Below are 24,281 nucleotides of genomic sequence, written 5' to 3'. Positions count from 1 at the left end.
GCAATTTTTATTGCTTTGTGCACCGATGACAACTTACTTGAAGGATCTTACTCAATCCATAAGTAGGTATGGTGGACTCTTGAAACATGGATTTGGGTTTAAGGTTTTGGATGCACAAGTAGTATCTCTACTTAGTGCAGAGTTTTGGCTAGAAAAGATACCGGGCAAGCACCACATGTTAGAGGATCTACAACCATATAACTTCTATGTGAATGTGAAAAAACATAAATCATTACGTTGTCTACCTTGTCCAATGTTAACAATTTTGGCATATTATAATTAATGGGGGGGGGGCACAATCATAAAAGATGTCAAGGATAGTGTATTTGCATGTAAATCTTCTCTTCCCTTATTAATTCTTTCACGTGTTGCATCACCGACCAATGATATGTTTGTCAACCTTCAACAAATTTTACCACTTATACTTTTCCTTATGTGATGTCACTACTTAATATAAGATTAGCATATGATCCTTTTCATTATTCTCCTTTATTTTGATTGCAGCAAGAAAATAAAAAGCAAAACTCAAACTAAACTTTATTATATAACTCTCACTCGGTTAAGTAGATAGATAGATAGATAGATAGATAGATGACAAAACTAGCACTCAAAAGGATGGATCAAACTAAACTTTTATTTGACTAAATCACAAAATAGCTAAAGGTCAAACTAAGATGGATACAGATAATAAGAGTGATGGTGATACGATACTGAGGCACCTCCACCAAGCTTGGCACAAGCCAAGGGGAGTGCCCATATCCGTGTACTCAAGTCTCCTTATTTGGTGATGAAGATGGAGGTGGTGATGGTGTAGATGATGAAGTAGCGTCACAGTGTAGCCTCAGGAGGTTCTCGAGATGTTGAATAACGCTTCGGATATTGATGACTTGGTCCTTTAACAAAATATTTTCATGGGTAAGATATTTATTCTGAACACGAACCGTTTCAAAGGCTCTAAAGGCTTCGATTGCAATAGGCATGAGATGCTCATAGTAGGGTTGGAGGTAATCTTCTTCCTCTTCTTCTTTTGGTAGCATGGCCTGCCCTTCTTCTGGAGCTTGACCCCCTTGACTTCCTTGCCCTTGTTCTCCTTAGTGGCCCCTACTAGTTCCTCCTCCTTCAGTTCCATCTTCATTAGCCAAGCATCCTCTTTTACGAGGTTGGAGGAGGGAGAATACATGATGCCCGACTTGATAGTTTTGACAAAAAAACAGCACAAAACAAGAACATAGAATTTCTCCGTGGTAGTGGGGTAAAATCATCAGGAGATATATATAGAGAATTTTTATACAAGGAAATACGTGTCCCATAAGAAAACGGAGCGAGGCAGGTGCCCGAGGAGCCCACTAGACATGAGGCCATGCGAGGGGGGCTGGCGCACCCTGGTGCCTAGTGGGCACGTGGGTTGCCTTCCCGTGTGTTTATCAATTTCCTATTTTTTCTAATATTCCAAAACTGACAAAAAATATTTCTGCGGGGTTTTCTGAGTTCGTTTACTTACCGTATCACGTACTTCTTCCTTTTAAGGGTTCTGGAGTGTTCTAGAAGGTCTCCTTAATGTGCTCCTCCAATGTCATGGTTTGGATAATATTTGTTTCAACATTAATTGGTGTACCCGTAATATACTGCTTTATTCTTCGTCCATTGACCACCTTCGGATTAGTGCCTTCGGGGTTGTTGATCTTAATAGCTCCAGACCGGGAAACTTCTTCGATGATATATGGTCGTTCCCATTTGGAGAGAAGTTTTCCTGTAAAAAATCTAAGACGAGAATTTACAATAGAACACATTCACCAACTTTGAATTCTCGCTTTTGGATTCTTTTGTCATGCCATCTTTTAACTTTTACTTTGAATAGTTTGGCATTTTCATAAGCTTGGGTTCTCCATTCATCTAATGAGCTAATGTCAAATAACCTCTTCTCACCAGCAAGTTTGAAATCATAGTTGAGTTCTTTAATTGCCCAATAAGCTTTATGTTCTAACTCAACAGGTAAATGACACGCTTTCCCATAAACCATTTTATAAGGAGACATACCCGTAGTATTTTTATAAGCTGTTCTGTAAGCCCACAATGCATCGTCTAATTTCTTAGACCAATTCTTTCGGGACGTATGGACAATATTTTCCAATATTAATTTTATTTCTCTATTGGTTAATTCTACTTGACCACTAGATTGAGGATGATAGGGAGATGCAATTCTATGGTTAACGTCACATCTAGCAAGCAACTTACGAAAAACACCATGAATAAAACGGGAACCACCATCAGTCATTAAGTATCTAGGGACTCCAAAACATGGCAAAATAAATTCCTTGAGCATCTTAATAGAGGTGTTATGATCAACACTATTGTTTAGAATAGCTGCTACCCATTTAGTGACATAATAAATATCAACCAAAATATGTGTATAGCCATTAGAGGAAGGAAAATGTCCCATATAATCAAATCCCCAAACATCAAATGGTTGAATAACAAGTGAATACTTCACAGGCATTTCCCGTCGTCTACTAATATTACCAATTCTTTGACATTCATCACAAGAGAGGAAAAACTTACGAGCATCTTTGAAAAGAGTAGGCGAGTAAAATCCAGATTGTAATACCTTGTGTGCAGTTTAATCTCCCTCATGGTGTCCTCCATAAGACTCGGAGTGACACTTCCATAGGATTTGTCCCTGTTCATGCTCAGGTATACAACGCCTAAAAATACCATCTACTCCCTCTTTATAAATATGTGGGTCATCCCAAAAGTAATGTCTGAAATCAAAGAAGATTTTTTTTCTTTTGTTGATAGGTGAAACTAGGTGGTATGTATTTAGCAATAATGTAATTAGCATAGTCAGCAAACCATGGTGCATTCTGAGAAACATTCACCATAGCTAGTTTTTCATCATGAAATCTATCATCAAAAGGTAGTGGGTAATCAAGAACTTTTTCTAACCTAGACAAGTTATCAGCTACGGGGTTCTCAGCTCCTTTCCTATCAATGATATACAAATCAAATTCTTGTAGCAAAAGAACCCACCTAATAAGTCTAGGCTTAGCATCTTTCTTTTCCATAAGATATTTAATAGTAGCAGGATCAGTGTGAACAATTACTTTAGAATCAATAATGTAAGATCTGAATTTATCACAAGCGAATATAACTGCTAATAATTCTTTTTCAGTGGTAGCATAATTTCTCTCGGCACTATCTAGAGTTTTACTAGCATAATGGATACCATTTAATTTCTTATAAACTCTTTGTCCTAAAATAGGACCAACAACATAATCACTAGCATCACACATATTTAAAAAGGCAAATTCCAATCAGGTGGTTGAACAATAGGTGCAGAAGTTAAGGCTTTCTTAACTGTTTCAAAGGCTTCTACACAATCATCATCAAAAAGGAAAGGAACATCCTTTTGTAATAAATTAGTAAGAGGCCTAGAAATTTTAGAGAAGTTTTAAATAAACCTCCTATAGAAACCAACATGACCAAGGAAACTACGGATACCTTTAATATCTTTTGGACATGGCATCTTCTCAATTGCATCAACGTTAGCCTTATCCACCTCAATACCTCGTTTGGAACTTTTATAACCCAAGACAATACCTTCATTTACCATAAAGTGGCTCTTCTCTCAATTCAAGACAAGGTTATTTGGCTCACATATCTGCAAAACTCGATCAAGGTTGCTTAAGAAAACATCAAAAGAAGTTCCATAAATGGAAAAATCATCCATGAAAACCTCAACAATCCTCTCACAAAAAACATAGAATATAGCAGTCATACATCTTTGAAAGGTAGCACGTGCATTGCATAATCCAAAAGGCATACGTCTATAAGCATACGTTCCAAAAGGTAAGTAAAGGTGGTTTTCTCTTTATCAGGTTGTGACACGTGTATTTGAGAGAAACTAGAATAACCATCTAGAAAGCAAAAATGTGTGTGCTTTGATAATATTCATAGCATTTGGTCTATGAAAGGTAAATGATAATGATCTTTTCTAGTAGCTTTGTTTAATTTTCTAAAATAAATTACCATTCTATAGCCAGTCACAATTCTTTGTGGAATGAGTTCATTTTTATCATTAGGAACAACAGTAATACCTCCTTTCTTAGGAACACAATGAACATGACTTACCCATCCACTGTCACCTATGGGATAAATTATACCTACTTCCAGAAGCTTTAGTATTTCATTTCTTACCACTTCTTTAATTTTGGGATTCAGTCTTTGTTGGTGATATGTAGGAGGAATGGCAATAGAATCAAGACGAATTACTTCATCTTTACTAGGCAATTCTTTATCATGGGGTTTCTTACCGAACTTGGAGAAATGAAACTCATGAGACGTACCACCAAAATTAACACTAAAAATTTCCTTTTTGCAATCTATTTGAGCATTAACAGTGTTCAAGAAAGGTCTACCAAATATTATGGGACAAAGATCATCTTGTGGTGAGCCAAGTACTAGGAAATCAGTAGGATATTTTACTTTTCCACACAATACTTCAAGATCTCTAACAATCCCAAGTTGTGTGATGGTGTCTATATTAGCAAGTTTTATAGTAACATCCATGTCTTCTATTTCAGCGGGTGCCATCTCATGCATTATTTGTTGATATAGGGGGAAATGAATAGCACTAACACTAGCACCCATATCACATAAACCATGATAACAATGATCTCCTATTTTGACTGAGACGACAGGCATGCCAACAACAGGTCTATTTTTATCTTTAGTATCAGGTTTGACAATTCTAGCAGCTTCATCACGAAAATAAATAACATGCCCATCAATATTATCGACCAAGAGATCTTTAACCATAGAAATACAAGGTTCTACCTTGATTTTCTCAGAGGGTTTGGTTGTTCTAACATAACTTTCATTAACCATGGTTGAAGCTTTAGCATGTTCCTTTATCCTAACAGGGAAATGTGATTTCTCTATATAAGCATTATGCACAAGTGGGTCAACATTGTAAATGATAGTTTCATCCTCAAATTTAATTAGTTCTTCAACTTTTTCTTTAATAGGTGGATGATATCTAAACCATTTCTCCTTAGGGAGATCAACATGAGTTGCAAAGGTTTCACAGAATGAGGCTACTATCTGAGAGTCAATTCCATATTTAGTGCTAAAATCATTGAAAGCATCGGTATTCATAAAAGATTTAACACATTCAAACTTAAGTTTTATACCTGACTCTTTGCCTTTGCCGATTTCCCAATTTTCAGAGTTGTGTTTAATTCATTCCAAAAGGTCCCACCTGAATTCAATAGTCTTCTTCATAAAAGAACCAAAACAAGAAGTATCGAGCATGGTTTGATCATTACGAGAAAGCCGACCATAAAAGTTTTGAATAATAATTTCTCTCGGGAGCTCGTGATTGGGGCATGAATATAACATTGGCTTCAACCTCCCCCAAGCTAGAGCGACACTTCCTCCTTCATGAGCCCAAAAATTATAGATAAAATTCAGATCACGATGAACAAGATGCATAGAATATTTTTTTGGTCAAACTCCAATTGCAATCGATTCAAGTTCCAAGATCCTGTATTATCACATAGCCTATACCATGTTAATTCTTTCCCCCCCAAGGATAAAGGGAAAACCTTCTTCTTGACATCATGTCCAGATAAACCTACAAGACTAAATAATCCACAAACTTCATCCACATAGATTAGGTGCATATCGGGAGGGCCTCTTCATGAACCTTGATGCCCTCACGATGATGTGTGAGTAGTTCACCACAGACCTACAAGTCCATAGCCACTACCTAGATTGCAATATCTCTCTCTTTGATCTTCAATACAATGATCATCGCGCCTTCCCTTTGATCCATATGATGTAATTCCTTTTGTGTGGTGCATTTGTTGCGATCCTATGAATTGTGGGTTTATGCTCCGATTATTCATGATAAATATTTGAGTCTCCTCTAAATGTTTATATGATTCTTATGTGCATGATTATGATAGCTTCATAGTTCTGTTCGATCTATTGAAATAGTTTGGCCAACTAGATCAATATTTCTTTGATGGGAGAGGTGCGTTATGGTAGGTTCAACCTAGCGAATTTCTATATCCCGGTGACTAATGGGGACAAGATGCGTCTTTGTGTTGCTGCTACTAAGGATAAAACGATGGGGTTTATTCATATTGCTTGAGTTTACTTTGTCTACATCATGTCATTATTCTTCATGCATTACTCTGTTTTACTTAATATTTTAGATGCATGCTGGATAGCGGTCGATGAGTGGAGTAATAGTAATAGGTGTAGGAAGGAGTCGTCCTATTTGTTTATGGATGTGTGATGACCCAAAAGTATAGGGGATCAATCGTAGTCCTTTCGATAAGTAATAGTGGCGAACCCAATGAGGAGCATAAGGAAATGACAAGCCTGCAAGCACTGAAATAGCGGTAACAAGTTGTTTGATTACAAGATCATTGTAACAAGTGACAAGTAGCAATAATAACAATAGGTCAGCAAGGTAGCCCAATACTTTTGTGGCAAAGGACATGCCAGAACAGTTTCTTATAATAGGCAAAGCATTCTTAAGGGCACATGTGAATTTCATCTAGTCACTTTCGTCATGTTGGGTTAATTCGCGTTCGACACTTTGATAATTTGATATGTGGATGGACTGGTGCTTGGGTGCCGCTCTTAGTTAAACAAGCCTCCCGCTTAGGATTAACCCTCCCGCAAGCATCCGCAACTACGAGAAAAGTATTAAGAATAAATTCTAACCGTAGCATTAAACATAGGGATCCAAATCAGCCCCTTACGGATTAACGCATAAACTGGGGTTTAAGTTTCTGTCAGTCTCACAACCCACCATCTAACTACTACTCCACAATGCATTCCCTTAGGCCCAAAGATGGTGAAGTTTTATGTAGTCGACGTTCACATAACACCACTAAGGGAATCACACCATTCAAAACATAACAAAACATGATGCAAAATGGATGTATCAACGTGATGCCTATATACACATGATCTTTCCTGGGAATATCACATAACTATCCGTTTTTCTGTCAATTGCCAAACAGTAATTTGTTTACCCATCATATGCTATTTTTCATGAGATGCCATTAGGGAAAACTATGGCCGTAGGTCTATTCACAACATATTGATAAAACCTTCAATACCTTGCTGCCATTTACTTGTTTTAATTTTTATCTTGCTATGTACAATTATCTACACGCCTCACTTGCTTGCAAATAACAAGACACGAGGATTGACAACCCTCTTGCCTGTGTTGAGTCAAGTTGTTTGTTCTTTTGTGTGAAGCCGCTGAAGACGGTTGTGGTTGATATTCCTATTGGTTCGATAAATGTTGGTTTCCTAACTGAGGGAAATACTTATCCACATTATGCTGTGATAACCCGTTCCTCTTCACGGAAAACCCAATGTAGCTCACAAGTATCATTCTCTGCTTCCCCGCGCCCCTCACTCATCATTCCTCACTCTCTCCCTCTCGATCCACTATCTCCCTGCACCGGCACCGCTCCCGCATCCTGGCGGCCCTCCCCACGCGACCCTCCTTGTTCGTGCCCTCCACACGCGCCGGACCTCCCCATGTCGCCAATCCACGCATCGGTAGCTCTCCCTCCCTCCTCTATCCCACTCTCCCCCTTCTCCCTCCTCCCTCTGTTTTTGCAGTGCTAGATAAGATGAATGGATGGATGTATTGATGCATTTAATTAGTTGGATCGACGGTTAGATGAATGGATGCCTTTAGATCAACAGATGCATTTAGATGGTTAGATGGATGGATGTATGAATTTAGATGAATGTGTCCATTTAGATTGATGGATGGATGCATTTAGATGAATGTGTGCATTTAGATGGTTAGATGGATGGATGGATGCATTTATATGGATATTAGTACTTCATCATGATAATATTGCTACAAATTTTTTTACATCATTTTGTTGGTGCTACTTGTAACATTTTGCACGGATGAAAGCGCATTCTATCGACTAGAGGGGGTGAATAGGCGATTTTTATGAATTCGTCACTGAGGAAATTCCTTGTGAGGAATGTCCTCGGTCACGAAGTGCGTGCAGCGGACTTAGTACTCAAACAGGTGTGCAAAACTGCGAAAGCATAGTCATCAGAGTGAAACAAAATGTTCGGATTGCACAAGTAGCGTGATCATGAGGTGCAGGTGATGAATAAGTTTAGTGAAGAATTTGGGGTGAGGAAATTGAGAAAGTATTCTGTCAAATTCTTCAAACAATAAAGATCAAAGTCGCCAACATGCAATTTAGGAAATTAAAGGGTTGAGGAATTAGAACGAGGTGCTCGATGAAGACAATGATTTGATGACCCAGTTCCAACTCCTATGACAGTCGTACGTCTGGTTTGGAGCGGCTTGGTATTTAAACCAAAGGACACACAATCCTTACCATATTCTCCTTGAGCTAAGGACACACAGTCCTTGCCAACACTCGTGGTAACTCTTTAGGGCAAACTTCCAAATCCTCACAAACTTGGTCAATCGCGATCCACAATTCACTGCTCGATGCTCTAGACCATGACGCCTATCTTTCTAGAGGACACACAGTCCTCAAAGGTAACAAGCGTCGGGTCCACACACAAACAATCTCTTCAGTGATGCTCATCCACTTTGGGTTTTGGTTTGGGTGTTTGGGGTTTTTCCTCACTGATGAATTTCTCTCAAAGTCTTCGAGGAATGGGTTGCTCTCAAATGACAAGTGTCATTTTCCATCGCGGAGCAGCCAACCAACTAGTGGTTATGAGCGGCGGCTATTTATATCTAGGGAGCAATCCCGATATGAATTTACATAAATGCCCCAATGATATGATCGTTAGGTTGATAATGTTGGGGACAGCTGGCGCGTAGCAGAACCTCGATCGGAATGTTTCAGCTATGAAAGTCCTCATGTCACTAATGTTACCCACTGGTAGGTAGTTCGCACTGGCGAAAACCTAACTCCCCAGTTAGAGCAAATTCCTCAAAGACCAAAAGATCTTCGTCTCTGTCACTAAAGAATTTGAATAAGTTGTTGAAGATTTCCAAAGGCTTCATCCGAAGGGTTTGTATCACTTGGAAACTTTTCCTTGGTTTTAACTCGACCCCCTCTAATAGTACGGTGGTCCTATGACACAAAATAAAGAAAATGAAACTATGAAAATGAAAGTCTTCACGCTTCAAAGTCCTTGCATCGACTTCCTCACAGACGCACCAATTTCCTCACTTTCAAAGTCTTCACAGGAAATACCAAAGTCTTTAGTCGAAGACATACATTTTTAGGAGTCGATATTCTTCGAATAACTCAAACTCCTCAATGACTTATAGAGCTTGTGTACACTCACAAACATATCAGTCTCTTAACCTATACGTCTTCAATACACCAAAATCACTAAGGGGCACTAGATGCACTTACAAGGGAACACCTCCTAGTGCCTATGTTTTGCCGAAATGTTGATTCATTTACGTTCTGACAAATTTCACGTGCTCGATATGTCCTATTTTAGCAATGGTATTTTTTTATTTAATGTTTTTTGACTTATGATTTGGGTGGCTCTTGCTCTGTTGGAGCTCCTCATGTAACTTTTAGTATGTACTTGATGGAGGAATACCGATAGTTGCCATGGGGGTCGCTTCCTCTTCTTTTATTCTTGCGATATATACCTCGATAGAATGCACAAGGATAAAAGAAGAGGTGCGACCATCACCGAATGTCAAAATATTAGTGTGAGGGAGAGAAGAAGAGGAGGAAGTGACCAACACCGATATCAGAGGAAGAATCCCGACTGCTGTCGTGGGGGCCGCTTCCTCCTTCGTTCCCGTGTGCTAGAGATTTTGGTAATGCACGCGGGAACAAAGGGAGTAGCAGTCATCACTGATGGTCGAAATAGTAGTGTGAGGGAGTGTCCACCAAGATACACCAGTTTGAGAGAGTGTGCACCATATACACCATGATATATGAGAGTTTTTCAAGGAAGCCTCGACAAACCGAAACTCAACCCATGCTCACTTTTCATATACATCAATAGTTGTCATCGATTTTTAATCTTTGAATCATGAACATAGAAAATGTCGCGTGACGACGAGGGGATCCCCGAGTGTAATTATTGCGGCAAAGATCATGGTGTGTGCGACAGGCCTCACCTACAAAACGACAAGTTTTTCACCATCAAGCTTGACGAGACTTTTGATGTTTTTACAGTATGCAATGATGGCCACTATTTTTGCTTCTTTGCTTCAACGTGTAATTTCTGTTTTTTACAATTCGACTAGTGCATCCCCTCCCATGCAAGATGGTATGTCTTGAAGAAGCTCGATTTCAAAGAAATGGAGAATATGGAGACGAGGAGAGCTCACCTGAGGACTAAATATGGGTTTACATTTGTGGTTAAATTGTACAGTGGAGTTAATCAGTTGCATTCTGGTTGCTCAACTTGGCAAGTGATACATCTCCAACAAATATATAATTTTTATTGTTCCATGATGTTATGTTATCATTCTTGGATGTTTTATAATCATTTTATAGCAAATTTATATCATTTTTTGGGACTAACCTATTGAAAACACAATTGCTTCCTAGGGTGGTTTTGATAATTGATCACAACATATGCATCATTGGACTAATATGTTTTCCAAGTATATTTCAGAAAAGTTCGAAAGATGCTATGGCTAAAGGATTATGTGGAGATGCACATTGATGCAATAAAGGAATAATATTCGCTTAAGCTTCAAGCTAGAAGACTCTTCATTTTATGTTTGTGAGAAATCACTTTTGAGTCCATAGGAAAACAAATACTATTAAAAGAGGGTGAGGTAGTAAAATGAACTGATTGCTCAAAATTCTCAAAGTTAGCCACCAAAATACTCACTCATTTTTCCCACATATCCACTCTGTCAAATTCCATATACACAAATTCAGTGTCACCAAATTTCGCATTTCGGACCCATCGAGTTTGACCTGAGACAAAAATCCTAGCCGTTCCCACCAAATCGGTGCAACCGAATCCATATCAGTGCTACCGAGTTTGAGTGACCAGCTTTCGGGTGCCTCGGTACACCAAATTGGAATTTCCGAGTTTGAGTATTGGTGCCACCGAGTTTGGCCATCTAACCATTAGCTACCTTTTCAGTGCCACCGAGTTTCATATATCTGTCTCACTGAGATTCAAAAGTTGCTACCTTTGTGCTAATCGGTACCACCGAGTTTTTCACTTTGGTGTCACCGAGTTTGCCATTTTTTGTGTAATGGTTGGATTTTGTGTGCTGCCTATATATACCCCTTCACCCACCCCTCGTTCGTGGGATAAGCACATAGAACACACACTTCATTTCCAGGTCCATTGTTTGAGAGAGAACCACCTACTCATGTGTTGAGACCAAGATATTCCAATCCAATCATTTGAAACTTGATCTCTAGCCTCCCGAGACCACTTTCTACCAAATCAATCTCTCCTACCCATGCATATTCTGTGAGAGAGTGATTTTGTGTTGAGGAGACTATCTTTAGAAGCACAAGAGCAAGGAGTTCATTGTTCTTCCACATCTATTACCTTTTGGAGGGTGGTGCCTCCTAGATTGGTTAGGTGTCGCTTGGGAGCCTCCTACTTCGTCTTGTGGAGTTGAACCAAGATGTTTGTAAGGCAAGGAGATCGCCTACTTCGTGAAGATCTACAGTGAGTAAGGCTAGTCCTCCGTGGACGAAAGCGGTGGTGGAATAGACAAGGCTGCTTCTTTGTGGACCCTCCGTGCGTGGAGCCCTCCGTGGACTCTCACAGTTGTTACCCATCGTGGGTTGAAGTCTTCACTAACATGGACATACGATAGCGCCACCTATTGGAACCATGCCAAAAAATTGCCATGTCAACCTCATGAGTTTGATCTCCGTACCTTACTCCTCTACGTTACACTTGCATGTTTTACATTCCGCTGCTATACTCTTAGAACTGCATGTGTATGGTGTACTTGACTTGCTGTAACTTCCATAGTTGCATCTCAACTAAAATTGGGAAAAGGCAAAAAATATCTTGTCAAGTAGTATAATCACCCCCTCTAGACATACTTTAGATCCTACAAGTGGCATCATAGCTTTGGTCTCCACTTCATTGGTTTAACAACCTAGGAAAGTATGGCGTCTAGTGAGGGTAACTATCACCGTAGAGGTCCATATTTGAATGGCACTTATTTCGCTAGATGGAAGCATAAGATAAAAATACATATTCTTGGTTTTAATCCTCATGTTTGGGCTATTATTCGTGTTGGTATGCAAGGTAACTTCTATGGAGAAGGACATGAACCTGGTCGTGATGCGGTAGCTGATGAACTGAAGATGTTGCAACTCAATGCTCAAGCGTACGACATCATCTTCAACTGTGTATGCCTCAAAGAATTCAACAAAATCAGTCGTCTTGAGAATGAAAAAGAAATTTGGGATACTTTGATTGATATGCACGAAGGTACTGATTCTGTCAGAGAATCTAAGTTGGATGTGCTTCAAAGTCAGCTTGACAAGTTCAAGATGAAGCATGGTGAAGTTGTCGCTAAAATGTACTCTAGGCTAGCTCTCATCACCAATGAGTTTGTCGGCTTAGGAAGCGAAGAGATTACTAAAAAATTCATCATCAAAAAGATACTTAGAGCTCTCGATGACAAGTATGACACAATGTGCACATTGATCCAAATGATGCCAAACTACAAAGATCTCAAGCCAACTCAAGTCATTGGTAGGATTGTTGCTCATGAGATGTCACTCAAGGACAAAGATGAGCTGCACAACAAGTCAAGCGGTTCTTACAAAGCTTAATGTGATGCTCCCTCTACTACAAAGGACAATCTTGTCACTGATGAAGAGATAAGCCTCATGGTCTGAAAATTCAACAAGTTCTACAAGAGTAGAGGCAAAGAGAGAAGGTCAAGCTTGAGACGTGATGAGAAGCATTCATCCAGTCGTGACCGAAACTGCTACAATTGAGGGAAGCCTGGACACTACTCCAATGAGTGCTCGGCTCCCTACAAAAGAAGAGAAGTGTCACCTATAAGACGAAGCTCAAGAGATGAGTCACCTCATAGAGAGAGAAGGAATATAGAAGATCGCTATAAACGAAAACACTCACGTAGAGGTAAGGAATTGGAGAAGAAGGACAAATACACCAAGAGAAGATCAATAAGAAGAAATCAAGCTCATGTTGGTGAATGGGTTTCTGGCTCCGAGTCTCATCACCACTCCGGGAGAAGCTATCACTCCAACTCCGACTATAGTCAATATGAAGGTGTTGCCGGCAATGCAGTTGTTTCCTCCAACTCCTTTGACTTATTTGATTCACCAAACGAGGGAGTCAGAAACTGCTTCATGGCTAAAGGCCCCAAGATATCACACCCCGAGTATCTTGATCTCAATAATGACGAGGATGACTTGTTAGGAGAAGATGACTTGCTCTTTGATAAAACTAGTGATTGCAATGAAAATGAACTTGCTAATTATCATGCTAGTCAAGAGAAATCAAATGATGATGATAAGAAAGATATTGAACAACTAACTCAAGAATTAAACACTCTTAAGTTAGCTCATGAGACTACTCTAGAAGATCATATAGGGCTTGCAAGGACCCACAAGAAGCTACGCTTCGAGAAGCTCAACTTGGAGCAAGAGCATGAGTTCCTAAAAGCGATCAATGATGATCTTCAGAAGAAGAGTTCTTCTTATCTAGCCAAACGATTACTCTTGTCTAATTTTGTTCCACAAGTTAAACCTAGGAACACTAGTAACAAAGGAAAGAAAGTTTATTCATCCAGTAACAACAATGCTAAAGCTAAATCCAATAATGTTGCTGCTAGTAGCTGTATTGATTCCACTAATGATTCTCTTAGCCAAGTTACACTTGAGCAAGAAAATGATTTATTGAAATTGATTATAGAGAGAGGCGTCTTCAAGAGTCTTGCCACAAGTAAGCAATTCGAGAAAATTGTGTGCAAGCAAGGAGGACGTCGGAAGAAGCAGGGTGTTGGCTACTTGAACGTCAATGGAGATGATTCGGAAGAAGGTCCATATCCCATTCCTAAGTTTGTTCCCCAAGAAGAGAAGTATGATCATACTCCTCCCAGAGGAACAAGCTCACAAGCTGGCCTTCTACCACAAGACCTCAACGGCAAGGGAAAGCTTCAAGATGACATTGACCTATTTGAAGAAGAACCCCAAGACAAGGTCAAGAGGGTTCCCAAGGACACTACTAGCTCTACCTCAACTAGTGCTACAACAACTCCAAGGATTCCCATCAATTTGATGTGGATCCCCAAGGGGAAAAACTAGGAATTTCTTGAGAGGTGACTCCGCCAATGAAATTTACTCTTATTCATTTTGGCAAGAACAATTTGCAATCAACCTCAACCATATGCATTAGTTCAAGGAGTCACACATTCCCTCAAAGGTAAGTAAGGAACAAGGTAATTAATGCATCTTTGGACATCATCCCATTTGTGTTTCACTCCATGTCCATAGATATTCTTGCATATGTTCGTCGCGCTTTGGGACTAATCCATGTAGGTGAGAAGAGTAAGAAACAACAAGGATTGCTCCCAACTCAAGATGATCTTCATCAACATTGAGCATCCACCACTACTTCACATACTTGAAGTCTTGTACGACAAAACCCAAGGTTAGTTGATCCCTCTTATGGGAGATGTCATATCAAGGGGGAGCTTTACTCTAAGACTTGAGTATAAGCATCTCCTGAGGATATGAACACTTTAATGCTATATAAAAGTGGTAACCCCACTTGTGCTTAACAATGAGTATGACCTATGATCAAGTATTCTTACTTGGCTCCTAAGTCAATATACTCATATATAGATGACTTTGTCATCGCCCAAGTGCTTGATAGCTGCTAGCATATCTGTGCATGGTCACCATGTTTTTATTTTTCATTCTTATTGTGTGAGCATGTTGGTCTGCATGTGTTTTCTCATTCGAGGACATCCGATTGTTGTTATTTGGCTCTTGATTTATGTTTTGTCAATTGGATGGACAAGAATGCCTAGTACCCTTCTCTAGCTATATATGCTATCTCATCTCAAGTTCTATTCATGCTTCATCACAAAATGTGAACAAGCACTTGTCGATCCCTGCGTGTGAAGGTGCACTCGGAGTTCCGTATCGTCAATGGATGGCTTCCAAAACCTCTTTGAAAATCTTGGTGAGACCAACTTCACAAAATTGGTTCCATCGAATTTACATAGTTGATCTGGTTTTCCATCTCGGTACCACCGAAATCACAAACTCGGTTACACCGAGTTTCCCTATCAATAGACAGTAGAGGAACTCAGTGACACCGTTTTCGTCATCTCGATGACACCGACAGCGTGAGGGTATATATTCTAGCGGACTGAATCTTTGATTTCCAATCATCAAAGATGTTTCGCCTCAAGCCCTAAGCTGCCTCCCCTGACCCCTGGTCATTGCCCTTGACTCCCCGTGTGTTTTCGCCGCTGGGAATCGCTGTCGTTGACGGATTCTTCACCGCCGTCGCCGCCGTAGCCAGACCACCGCCGAATTAGGGTATGGTTCCGATCTCCTTCTGTGTTCCTCTATCCAAATCTTACGCATTGGGAAGTTTTATCTACAAGCCACCTCGTGCAAACCCTTCTTCCACCAGAAGTTCCCATAGAATTAGCGGACGAGAAGTTTTTAGGTTTAGCTATCCGCACACCTCATCTCGGTGACACCGATTTGCAAAAATCGGTTCCACCGATTTTGAACCTAGTGTTCCTGAGAATGAACTCGATGAAACCGAGTTATCAATTTCGGTTCCACCAAAATGATGACCAAGTTTCTGTAAAGGAGTTCGTGTGCCTCAGTGACTCCGAAAGTTCAAACTTGGTGCTACCGAAATGTGATTTGCAGAAAGCTAAAACTAAGGTTTTCTTTGTTCACATTTTTCGAAAACATGCGAATTTTTAATGCTCAACCCTTTTGTCTTTGCTATATCTAGTTCACAGGTTTTGTTGTTTGCTACTGAGTTTCTTTCTGTCTGCCAAGATGTCTTGATCAGATGATAGCCAGATTGATTTCAGAGAACAAAGTGTTGAGATGGACTCAGGCACTAGTCCAAAGAAGTCTGACTCCGACATTGGATCCTACAGCTCCCATGGCTTGCCCAAGGCAGCCACCAGACAGAGGAAGAAACTGAATTCTGATGAAGAGGACTCAGACTTTGTGTGGAGGAAACTTCAGCTCCTCCAAAGGCTTCAAGGAAGACTGTCAGGAAGGTCACGCCTGATCCTGCTGATCTAAGAGCACCTGCTTATGTAAGGAGAAGCAGAGCACTTTACATTGATGAACTTGTCAAGAAGGCTGGAGTGAAGAGAGCAAGGAAAAGGATAGTTCATGTTGTGGGGAGACCTACTTCTATGTATGCAGACCCTGAAGAAGTTGCTGAAGAAGAAGTTCCTGATGAGATCCCAGTTCCTCCTAAGAAGAAGAAGCTCATGGCAGATGCCATGAAATCTTCTCCTAAGCCTCCATCCAAGGCAAAGAAGGGTGTAGCTCCCAAGAGGACTTCACCGGACATTCCTACAGCTGCCAAGGAGAAAGGTCCTGCTTCCAGTACCTTTGCTACACAGGAGGAAGAAGATGAGAATGCACCCATTCTTGAGAAGCTCCGACCAACCCTGCCAGTGGATATGAAGAAGAGGAAGGATGTAGGTTTGAGAAAGTGGAGAGCTGTTGACCCATATGCTGTCAGAAGAAGAAATGCTGTTGATCCAAGGTTTCGCACCAAAAATGACAAGATTTTTATAAGACTGTCCTATTTGACAAGAGTCCTATTGTCATTTATATGAGGTATGTTGACTAGGAATATATCAAGGAGAATGAAGACTTCTTTCCCCATGTCCGAAAAAATTTCAGGTTAGTGGACATTGAAGATTTTGTTGAAAAGGAGATGACCCCATGGAATGATGAGTTGATCATGCAATTTTACGCAACTGTTCATTTCTATGGAGATGGTTCTTTGGTCTGGATGACTGATGGTCACAAGTATGAGTCTAGGATTGATGAGTGAGCCACTATCATTGGTTCCCCAAAGCAGGAAGATCGAGATGTTGATGTGTATTCCGAAGCAAAGAAGAGCCACAACTCTATGGATAATATGTACAAGACAATTCCTCATAAGTATTTGGCTAGTCACAAGATGGGCTCATTGTACTTTTTGCAAGCAGGAATACCCACTACTAACACTATTCTGAGACACACCTTGATGCCTAAATCAGGTGATGATAAGATGATCAGAGGACACTCCATCAACCTGCTGCACCTTTTGGACACCCACACCAGATTCATAGTGATGGACTTGATAGTAGACACTATCCGGAAAACTCCTGGTGATCAGAAGAGATAATGTGGATAGGCCCCTTACATTCATATGCTTATCAACGTAATACTTTTTGATGAAAGAAAGGGCTCCGGTGTATAGAGAGGGCCTCACCGTTTAAAAGGGAACCATAGAAACGATGGAACCGACATGAAATGAAAGAGAGGAAGGCGGAAGCTATTGGCAAATAGAGGGGGGATGTTCTCCGTGTCTTTCTCTAATTTAGAATTAGAAGAGAAGGAATTCCACTAACAACACAACGTAATTAACTCGATTCGTTAGAACAGCTTCCATTGAGTCTCTGCACCTATCCTTTTCCTTATTGGCGCATACCACGGTGGGGTCTTCGACTGGGGTGAAGTCGTAACAAGGTAGCCCCCTGATCTTAGGCCCTGACTCACCCTCCGTGGACGAACCTTGCGGAGGAAACCTTGGGCGCGAGTTGCAGAGATGAGAACCATGAAAAGCAAGATCCCGAATAAGAAAACAGAAACCGGCCGACACTGACACTGAGAGACGAAAGCTAGGGGAGCAAATGGGATTAGAGACCCTGTTGCTCCAAGTGAAATTCTTTCTAGGGTTCTTAAAGATATTCTCCATTTTTTCCCTTTCCCTACAATAAAGTATAGAGGAAGTAATAGGTAGGGATGACAGGATTTGAACCCCAGCCTTGTTTTCCACATCATAATTTATTCCTCCGAAGATGCTTGACTTCGAGTTCTTGGAGTGACAACTTTCTTTGTAAACAAGGGTCCCTTACTCTATTACTTTTCCACTTCATTGATCTGAAAGAAGTGACAGAAGAAAGCTCGAGTTATAGCAGTCCTAGGGAATTTGTTCGGTGTCTCGGAGTTGTCATATTCCTATTAATGATTGTGACAGCTTTTATAGGATACGTACCACCTTGGGCTAAAAGAAAAGGACCGGGAAACGCGGCGGCATAGGAACCACGGGAACCCAGGAGGGAGAAAGACGATGTACGGGATACGGGATCCTCGCAGTAGGGTGGACCAAAATCCAGCCGAGAGAGGGCAGCGAAGTGCACACTTCGGAGCACGGTCTTCCGTTAGGTCCTTTACGGACGACGAAAGCCCCTTGGCTATACTCTACTCTTCGCCTCCGGCTGTTCTGTTCTTTTCTTTTGGCTCGGCGGAGCTGAGGTACCCCAAACATCCGACTGCATTTTCCAACTGAAATGGAAAATGACTACCGAAATTGCATTGTACATCCAGAATAAACCTAAGAAAACATGATCCCAAGCAGATACTTGACATGTTCCCCCTCGGCCAGGCCCATCGCAAGGAAAGCGAAAACCTAGATTTGCTTTATCGGGTATCAAACGGGAACTCCGAGAAAACTCGGATGAGGTGGAAACTTGTCTCTTTCTCCTTGGCCGGAAGGAGAAACTTCCTACCTTCTGGAAATATCCCTCGGCTAGATAGAGGACTCTTCCACCTAGATAAAAATATATCATGGTCAGCAAAGTTGTTTCTTTATTTATATTTTCCCTTTAGTTAATAATTTCAATTTCATTAAGAAAAACTAACTAAATAAATGGAAAATGAAAATTAATAGAATTCTTTTTTTTTTCGCCCCGTAGTAAGAGGGGTAGTTATGAACCCTGTGGACCACCCCCATGGGGGCGGTGAAGGGAAAGCTCTACGAGAGATTGATCCGACAAGCAACTCCGGGATGTGAGGCGTTTAAGCAATAGTTGAAATAGAAAGTACCGGTAAATGACTTGCCGGGGATCCGCTGAAATACGAGAGATTTTGAAGATCTTAACTTCAATTCTTTTCTCTATGTTCTGAATTCGATGAGCTGAGGACAATGAAGCAATGGAAAGAAGAGAAAGAACTAATATCCTGTTTTGGGATTTCGATTGAAATCCCCTTTATGGGTGTTTTACGTAGAAATACTATTTTTGCTTATTTTGACGATCCCCGATACAGAAAAGATAAAAAGGGTTCAGGAATTGGCCGGAAAGGAGTAATTTGGAATCGTGTATCCGCTTGACCCCTTTCTTTCCACGTGAATCTCTGAGCGAGAGTGCCAAGATGGGAACCTATTCTTCAATCGACTACCGTGCTTCTTATCTTTTTCCAATACTGCGAGCCAAAGGAAGCTTCTGGCCCGGTGGGTCCATAAAACTCACTCGGATAAGCTGTATTATTGAACCATACAAAACAACAAGCGATAAAACCAAAGACAGTACAATAAGAAATCCTAAGTATTTTTTTGGTCGCACTCCGATACCATTGATGTCCAATAGCTTTGATCTTTCCGTAAAGAAAAACTATGGTGGACTAACTGATCTTTAAATCAGTTTATGAAAGAGCCCAATGCAAAAAAATGCATGTTGGGTCTTTGAAACAGTTCAAATCATTTCGATAATAATCCGTTTGATCTGTTTTACCGAGAAGGTCTACGAGAAGTTATTCGTTTAGGTCTCGATTACCAATTGATACTAGTGTTTATCTAGTCCAACTTGAATGAAGGAAGAGGTTCACTACTGACTGAACTGAAATACGCCAGAAAATCGATTTGTCCAAAGCTGAAGGAAAAGGAGATCCAAGTAGAATCCCAATGGGCCACTTGAACTTAATGAAAAAAAGGAAAGGTTCATAGAATTTTCTTCCCCTTCCCCTTTCCCCGAACTAAATAGCCCTAAGACCATTACCATTAATTCGTATTTTCCCATCAACTAGCTAAAATTGATTAACCCTAGGATTAGGATCCTTTTTGCTTTTTTCCTCTATGTTTACATACCACAGTAATTTGCTATAGAGAATTTTTAATTTCTATTAAATAAAAATAAGATAATATAAGATGTAGTAGGAAGAAAGAAAAGCTTTTGTGCCAGGCGGTGACAATTGAGAAATGACATTTGCTTTTCTTCCTCGAGAATTCCTGCGTCCGAGCCAGTAAATAAGAAGAAAAAGGTCGGCACTTCTCCAAATCCAGAAGACAGACGGAATTCTAGGATTATCCTTTTGGGCAAAGACTATTCATCCGAGTCACTATGGGCGTATTTGTCCAATTGACACGTCTGAAGGAATCAATGTTGGACTTACTGGATCCTTAGCAATTCATGCGAGGATAAACATCAATGGGAGATCTGATGTTTTAGAATGACCTTCCCCCGATCAGAGAAGGGGCTTGGTCTGGAACGGATTGAGACGGAAAGCGGTAATCAATCGCCGCGTGGTGGAACGCTTGTTGGAGAAGGGTAAGCGCCTCCATGTCGTAGGGGTGGTAGGCCAATAGAAGACTAGGGAACTTAGCCTAGCCACTCAGTTATGCCCCGAGCCAAGTCTATTTAGTGTCAGTGAGGCATCTCGTCTCTAGCTCTGCTCTCTATCGGTAGTCAAATCAGTACTTTGTCTTTGCCTGTCTCTGTCCATTCCTTCAACACTGATGGACTCGGAGTGGCATAACCCCTTTAATAAGAAGCATAAGACCTAAAGCGAGGAGATAGAATCGAAAGAATGATAGCAAGTTCTTTGAAAGTGGGAAGAAAGCCAAGGATACGGTGGTGTGTAGGGTCTTTCAAATCAATCAGGAAAGCGTGAGCTGAGAAGGAACACGCCATTTGATCTCCATCAAAGTCTGCATTGAAACCCTTACACACTAATGGGTGTAAAGAAATAGTACGCCCCTCTACTAAAGTGGGTTGAAAGGCCTGTATGCCTAATCTATGCAGAGTAGGTGCTCTATTTAACAGTACAGGATGTCCCCGCATAACTTCTTGAAGTATTTCCCATACAATGGGTTCCTTTTCCCAAATTTTCCTGACTTGTTGTTCAAAACCTTGAGCGAATCAAACCTCTAATGCCTTTTCCATACCTTCTTGGACCTGGCGCCTCTCTTTTCTCTTTTCCTTCTCTTTAGTGGATGTGGTGGCATGTGCTTCATCCCTCCTTTGCTATAGCAAAAAAAGAAAAAAAAGGAGCGTGAGAGCCAAATGAATCGAAAGATTCATGTTTGGTTCGGGAAGAGATCATAAAAGTTGTAAACTTACAAAATAATCTACTTTCATTAAAAGATTTATTAGATAATCGAAAACAGAGGATCTTGAGTACTATTCGAAATTCAGAAGAATTGCGTAGAGGGACCATTGAGCAACTCGAAAAAGCTCGGATTCGATTACAGAAAGTCGAACTAGAAGCGGATGAGTATCGAATGAATGGATACTCTGAGATAGAACGAGAAAAAGCAAATTGATTAATGCTACTTCTATTAGTTTGGAACAATTAGAAAAGTCTAAAAACGAAAGAACAAGAAGAAAAAGACAGAAGGAATTTGTCCAATAGTAACAAATGGTGCCTCCACAGGTTGACATCCAGGTTTGATCCTATTCATGGGGATTCCGTAAATATCCCATTTCAAAAATCGAAACAATCGGGACTTTTCGGAGATTGGATGCAGTTACTAATTCATGCTTCCCAAGAAAAATCCCGAATTGGATCCAAAATTGACGGCCCCATAATGAAACCGCCAGTAGTCGCAAATATCTCCTTCTTCCCTAATCCGAGGAAGATCGGGGGGGGGGGGAAACGGGGTTCGAACCCGCGACTTCTGGCGATCATTCAGGGAAGAGAAGAAGACATGGGAAAGAAGAGTACTAGACCTGTTGGACTCGCAAAGTAGGATCAGGCTTTTTCTACTAGAAACAGAGGAGAGCGAAAACTAAGTCAAAGGGGGAAGAGGTGTTTATGAGCATTTTAAGGCCGGTTGACCGAAATGTGAAATATTTATACAAAGAGGGAGAGATGAAGACAATGCAGCAGGGTTGGTTATCTAATTGGTTAGTCAAACATGAGGTGGTTCATAGATCTTTGGGCTTTGATCACCGAGGAATAGAGACTTTACAAATAAAAGCAGCGGATTGGGATTCCATTGCTCCCCTTGTTCCTCAGTAGCTCAGTGGTAGAGCGGTCGGCTGTTAACTGACTGGTCGTAGGTTCGAATCCTACTTGGGGAGATTTTATTCATTCTTTAATGTAAGAATAAAGAATTGCGATCTTCCGCTGCACGGATTTCCTGGGAAACAAAGTCATAGGCACGTAAGTTCAGAGCCAAGCCAACTACGCCAATATCACTCATCCATAAACCGGTGACGGGTACAAATAGCATAAAGAAATGTAACCAACGTTTATTGGAAAAAGCAACCTGGGCTGGGCCTACCCCCATCCCTAGAGGAGCCGTATGAGGCGGAAGCTCCACGTACGGTTTTGAAGCCGAGCCTTTCCAGCAATGGGGCCTAGGGACCGATATGAACATAATAAAATGAGAAATTGAAAGATTTCGTTGAAATTGTTCGTTTGGAAATTTCCCGAAAAGCTGGAGCAAATCTATAGCATCAGCCAGTCTAGCGCGTTCTAACCACTATCGCTTTCGTCTTGTAAAAGTTTAATAAATGCGACTGTGAATTAGGGCCAGTAGACTAGAACTATAAATTGACCCGGCGTCGACGCGTAGCCGCTCACCATTATGGTTCTATTGGTTCTCATCGAAGTATCTAAATGGTTCTATTGGGGTTCTCTTCGAGATATCAAAATATTATTTGGAATTTACCACCCGTGTGGAGCCTTGAATGCGACTCTAAATTGGATCAGTCACACCGGGCGATCACTCTCCTGGAGAGCTCTTATGGCTCTCATGTGATAACTAACTCGCCTTCCCTAAGTCTTCGCCTAACTCGCCTTTCTCAGAATCTTCTGAATCGGGATCCGTGGTTGCGTCTGTTGGCAGTAGCACTTCTTCATTAAGCGATATAGCTTGTTTCCAATATTCAGCAGCTTGATCAAACCAAGCTTCCGCAATTTCCGAATCACCCTCTAGAATGGCCTGTTCTCCTCGGTCAGAATAGGCAGTTCCTTCCCTTAGAACCGTACTTGAGAGTTTCCTACCTCATACGGCTCAGAAATTGCACAATTATTATTTTATTTATTTCAAGCTATTTCGGATCTTTCTTAATCTTCAAAAAGAAATAAATTCCGTAATGGAATGTTAGGATGAAAAAAAAGGAAGCCCCCGGTGGAGCATGTAGGTGGTGAAGGAGGATATCGTTCAGTGATGCTATGACTACGGAGAATTTTATGAATTTCGTCGACTCGAAGGGTTGCCATTAGTGTTTCTTGACTCTTTTTTCGAAAGCAAGGGGAAAAATAATGCCTAAATTCTAAACGAAAGTAGAAGTTCAAGGCCTAATTAATTTAATTATCTCTTCCATTCCAGGGACCCGAGAATGCCAATATTAGCACGAATCGTACGGAAATGTAACTCTGTATTCAAACAACTATCTCTCATCTGAGAAAGTAGGTCACCTGGGTCGGGTAAAGCAGCGTAAAGCGAAATAAGCACAAGGAAAGAGCAATAGGCCAGACCATCCTACAAAAACGAAACGGTCCCTTCGTAACCAGTCATCCATAGTATCAAATAGATCATTTTCTTCTTTAGGAACTCTACCAAGGGCTATAGTCATAGTGATCCTCCTATTCAATTACTTCAACCATTTCCGAGCACCTCATATCACTTTCCAAGGCTGTTGAAGCAGTGGAGTGAAGAGGAGGGTTGGGTCCCGCCTCACAACGTTGGGTGGGTTACTTTTTATTGGCATTGGAAACATATCACATTATGGCAGGGCAACGTTTCACAATTTAATGAATCCTCCACCCTTAACCGTAAGGAGGGGGATGCCTAAGGCTAGGCTTGCGACTGGACAATATCGGTCAGCCAGAGACCACCGGTTACTGGATCTAGTCCTCCACGAAAAGTCAGAAACCGGGGTTTTACAAGTTTTGACTCATTTTTGACCCGTTTGGATCCCACTTTCATATAATATCTTAATAGAATTCCATGTAATGATCAATGCATTTTTTTGATTCTATATTATCCGCATGTGTAGAATACTAGCAAAGCAGGGTCAATCA

At 40.8% G+C, this 24,281-nt stretch overlaps 1 non-coding gene across 1 annotated transcript; it reads left to right on the top strand.

Moving 5' to 3' along the window:
* Window positions 1-22,258: 22,258 nt before the first annotated feature.
* TRNAN-GUU lies at window positions 22,259-22,330 on the top strand. The gene has a single exon. It is a non-coding gene; the product is annotated as a tRNA-Asn (tRNA).
* The last annotated feature ends 1,951 nt before the right edge of the window (window positions 22,331-24,281 follow it).

This window comes from Hordeum vulgare, chromosome 5H, assembly GCF_904849725.1.
Source record: "Hordeum vulgare subsp. vulgare chromosome 5H, MorexV3_pseudomolecules_assembly, whole genome shotgun sequence".
NCBI lineage: Eukaryota > Viridiplantae > Streptophyta > Magnoliopsida > Poales > Poaceae > Hordeum > Hordeum vulgare.
Note: the sequence above shows the minus strand (reverse complement) of the source record. Positions and strands in the feature narration are given on the sequence as shown.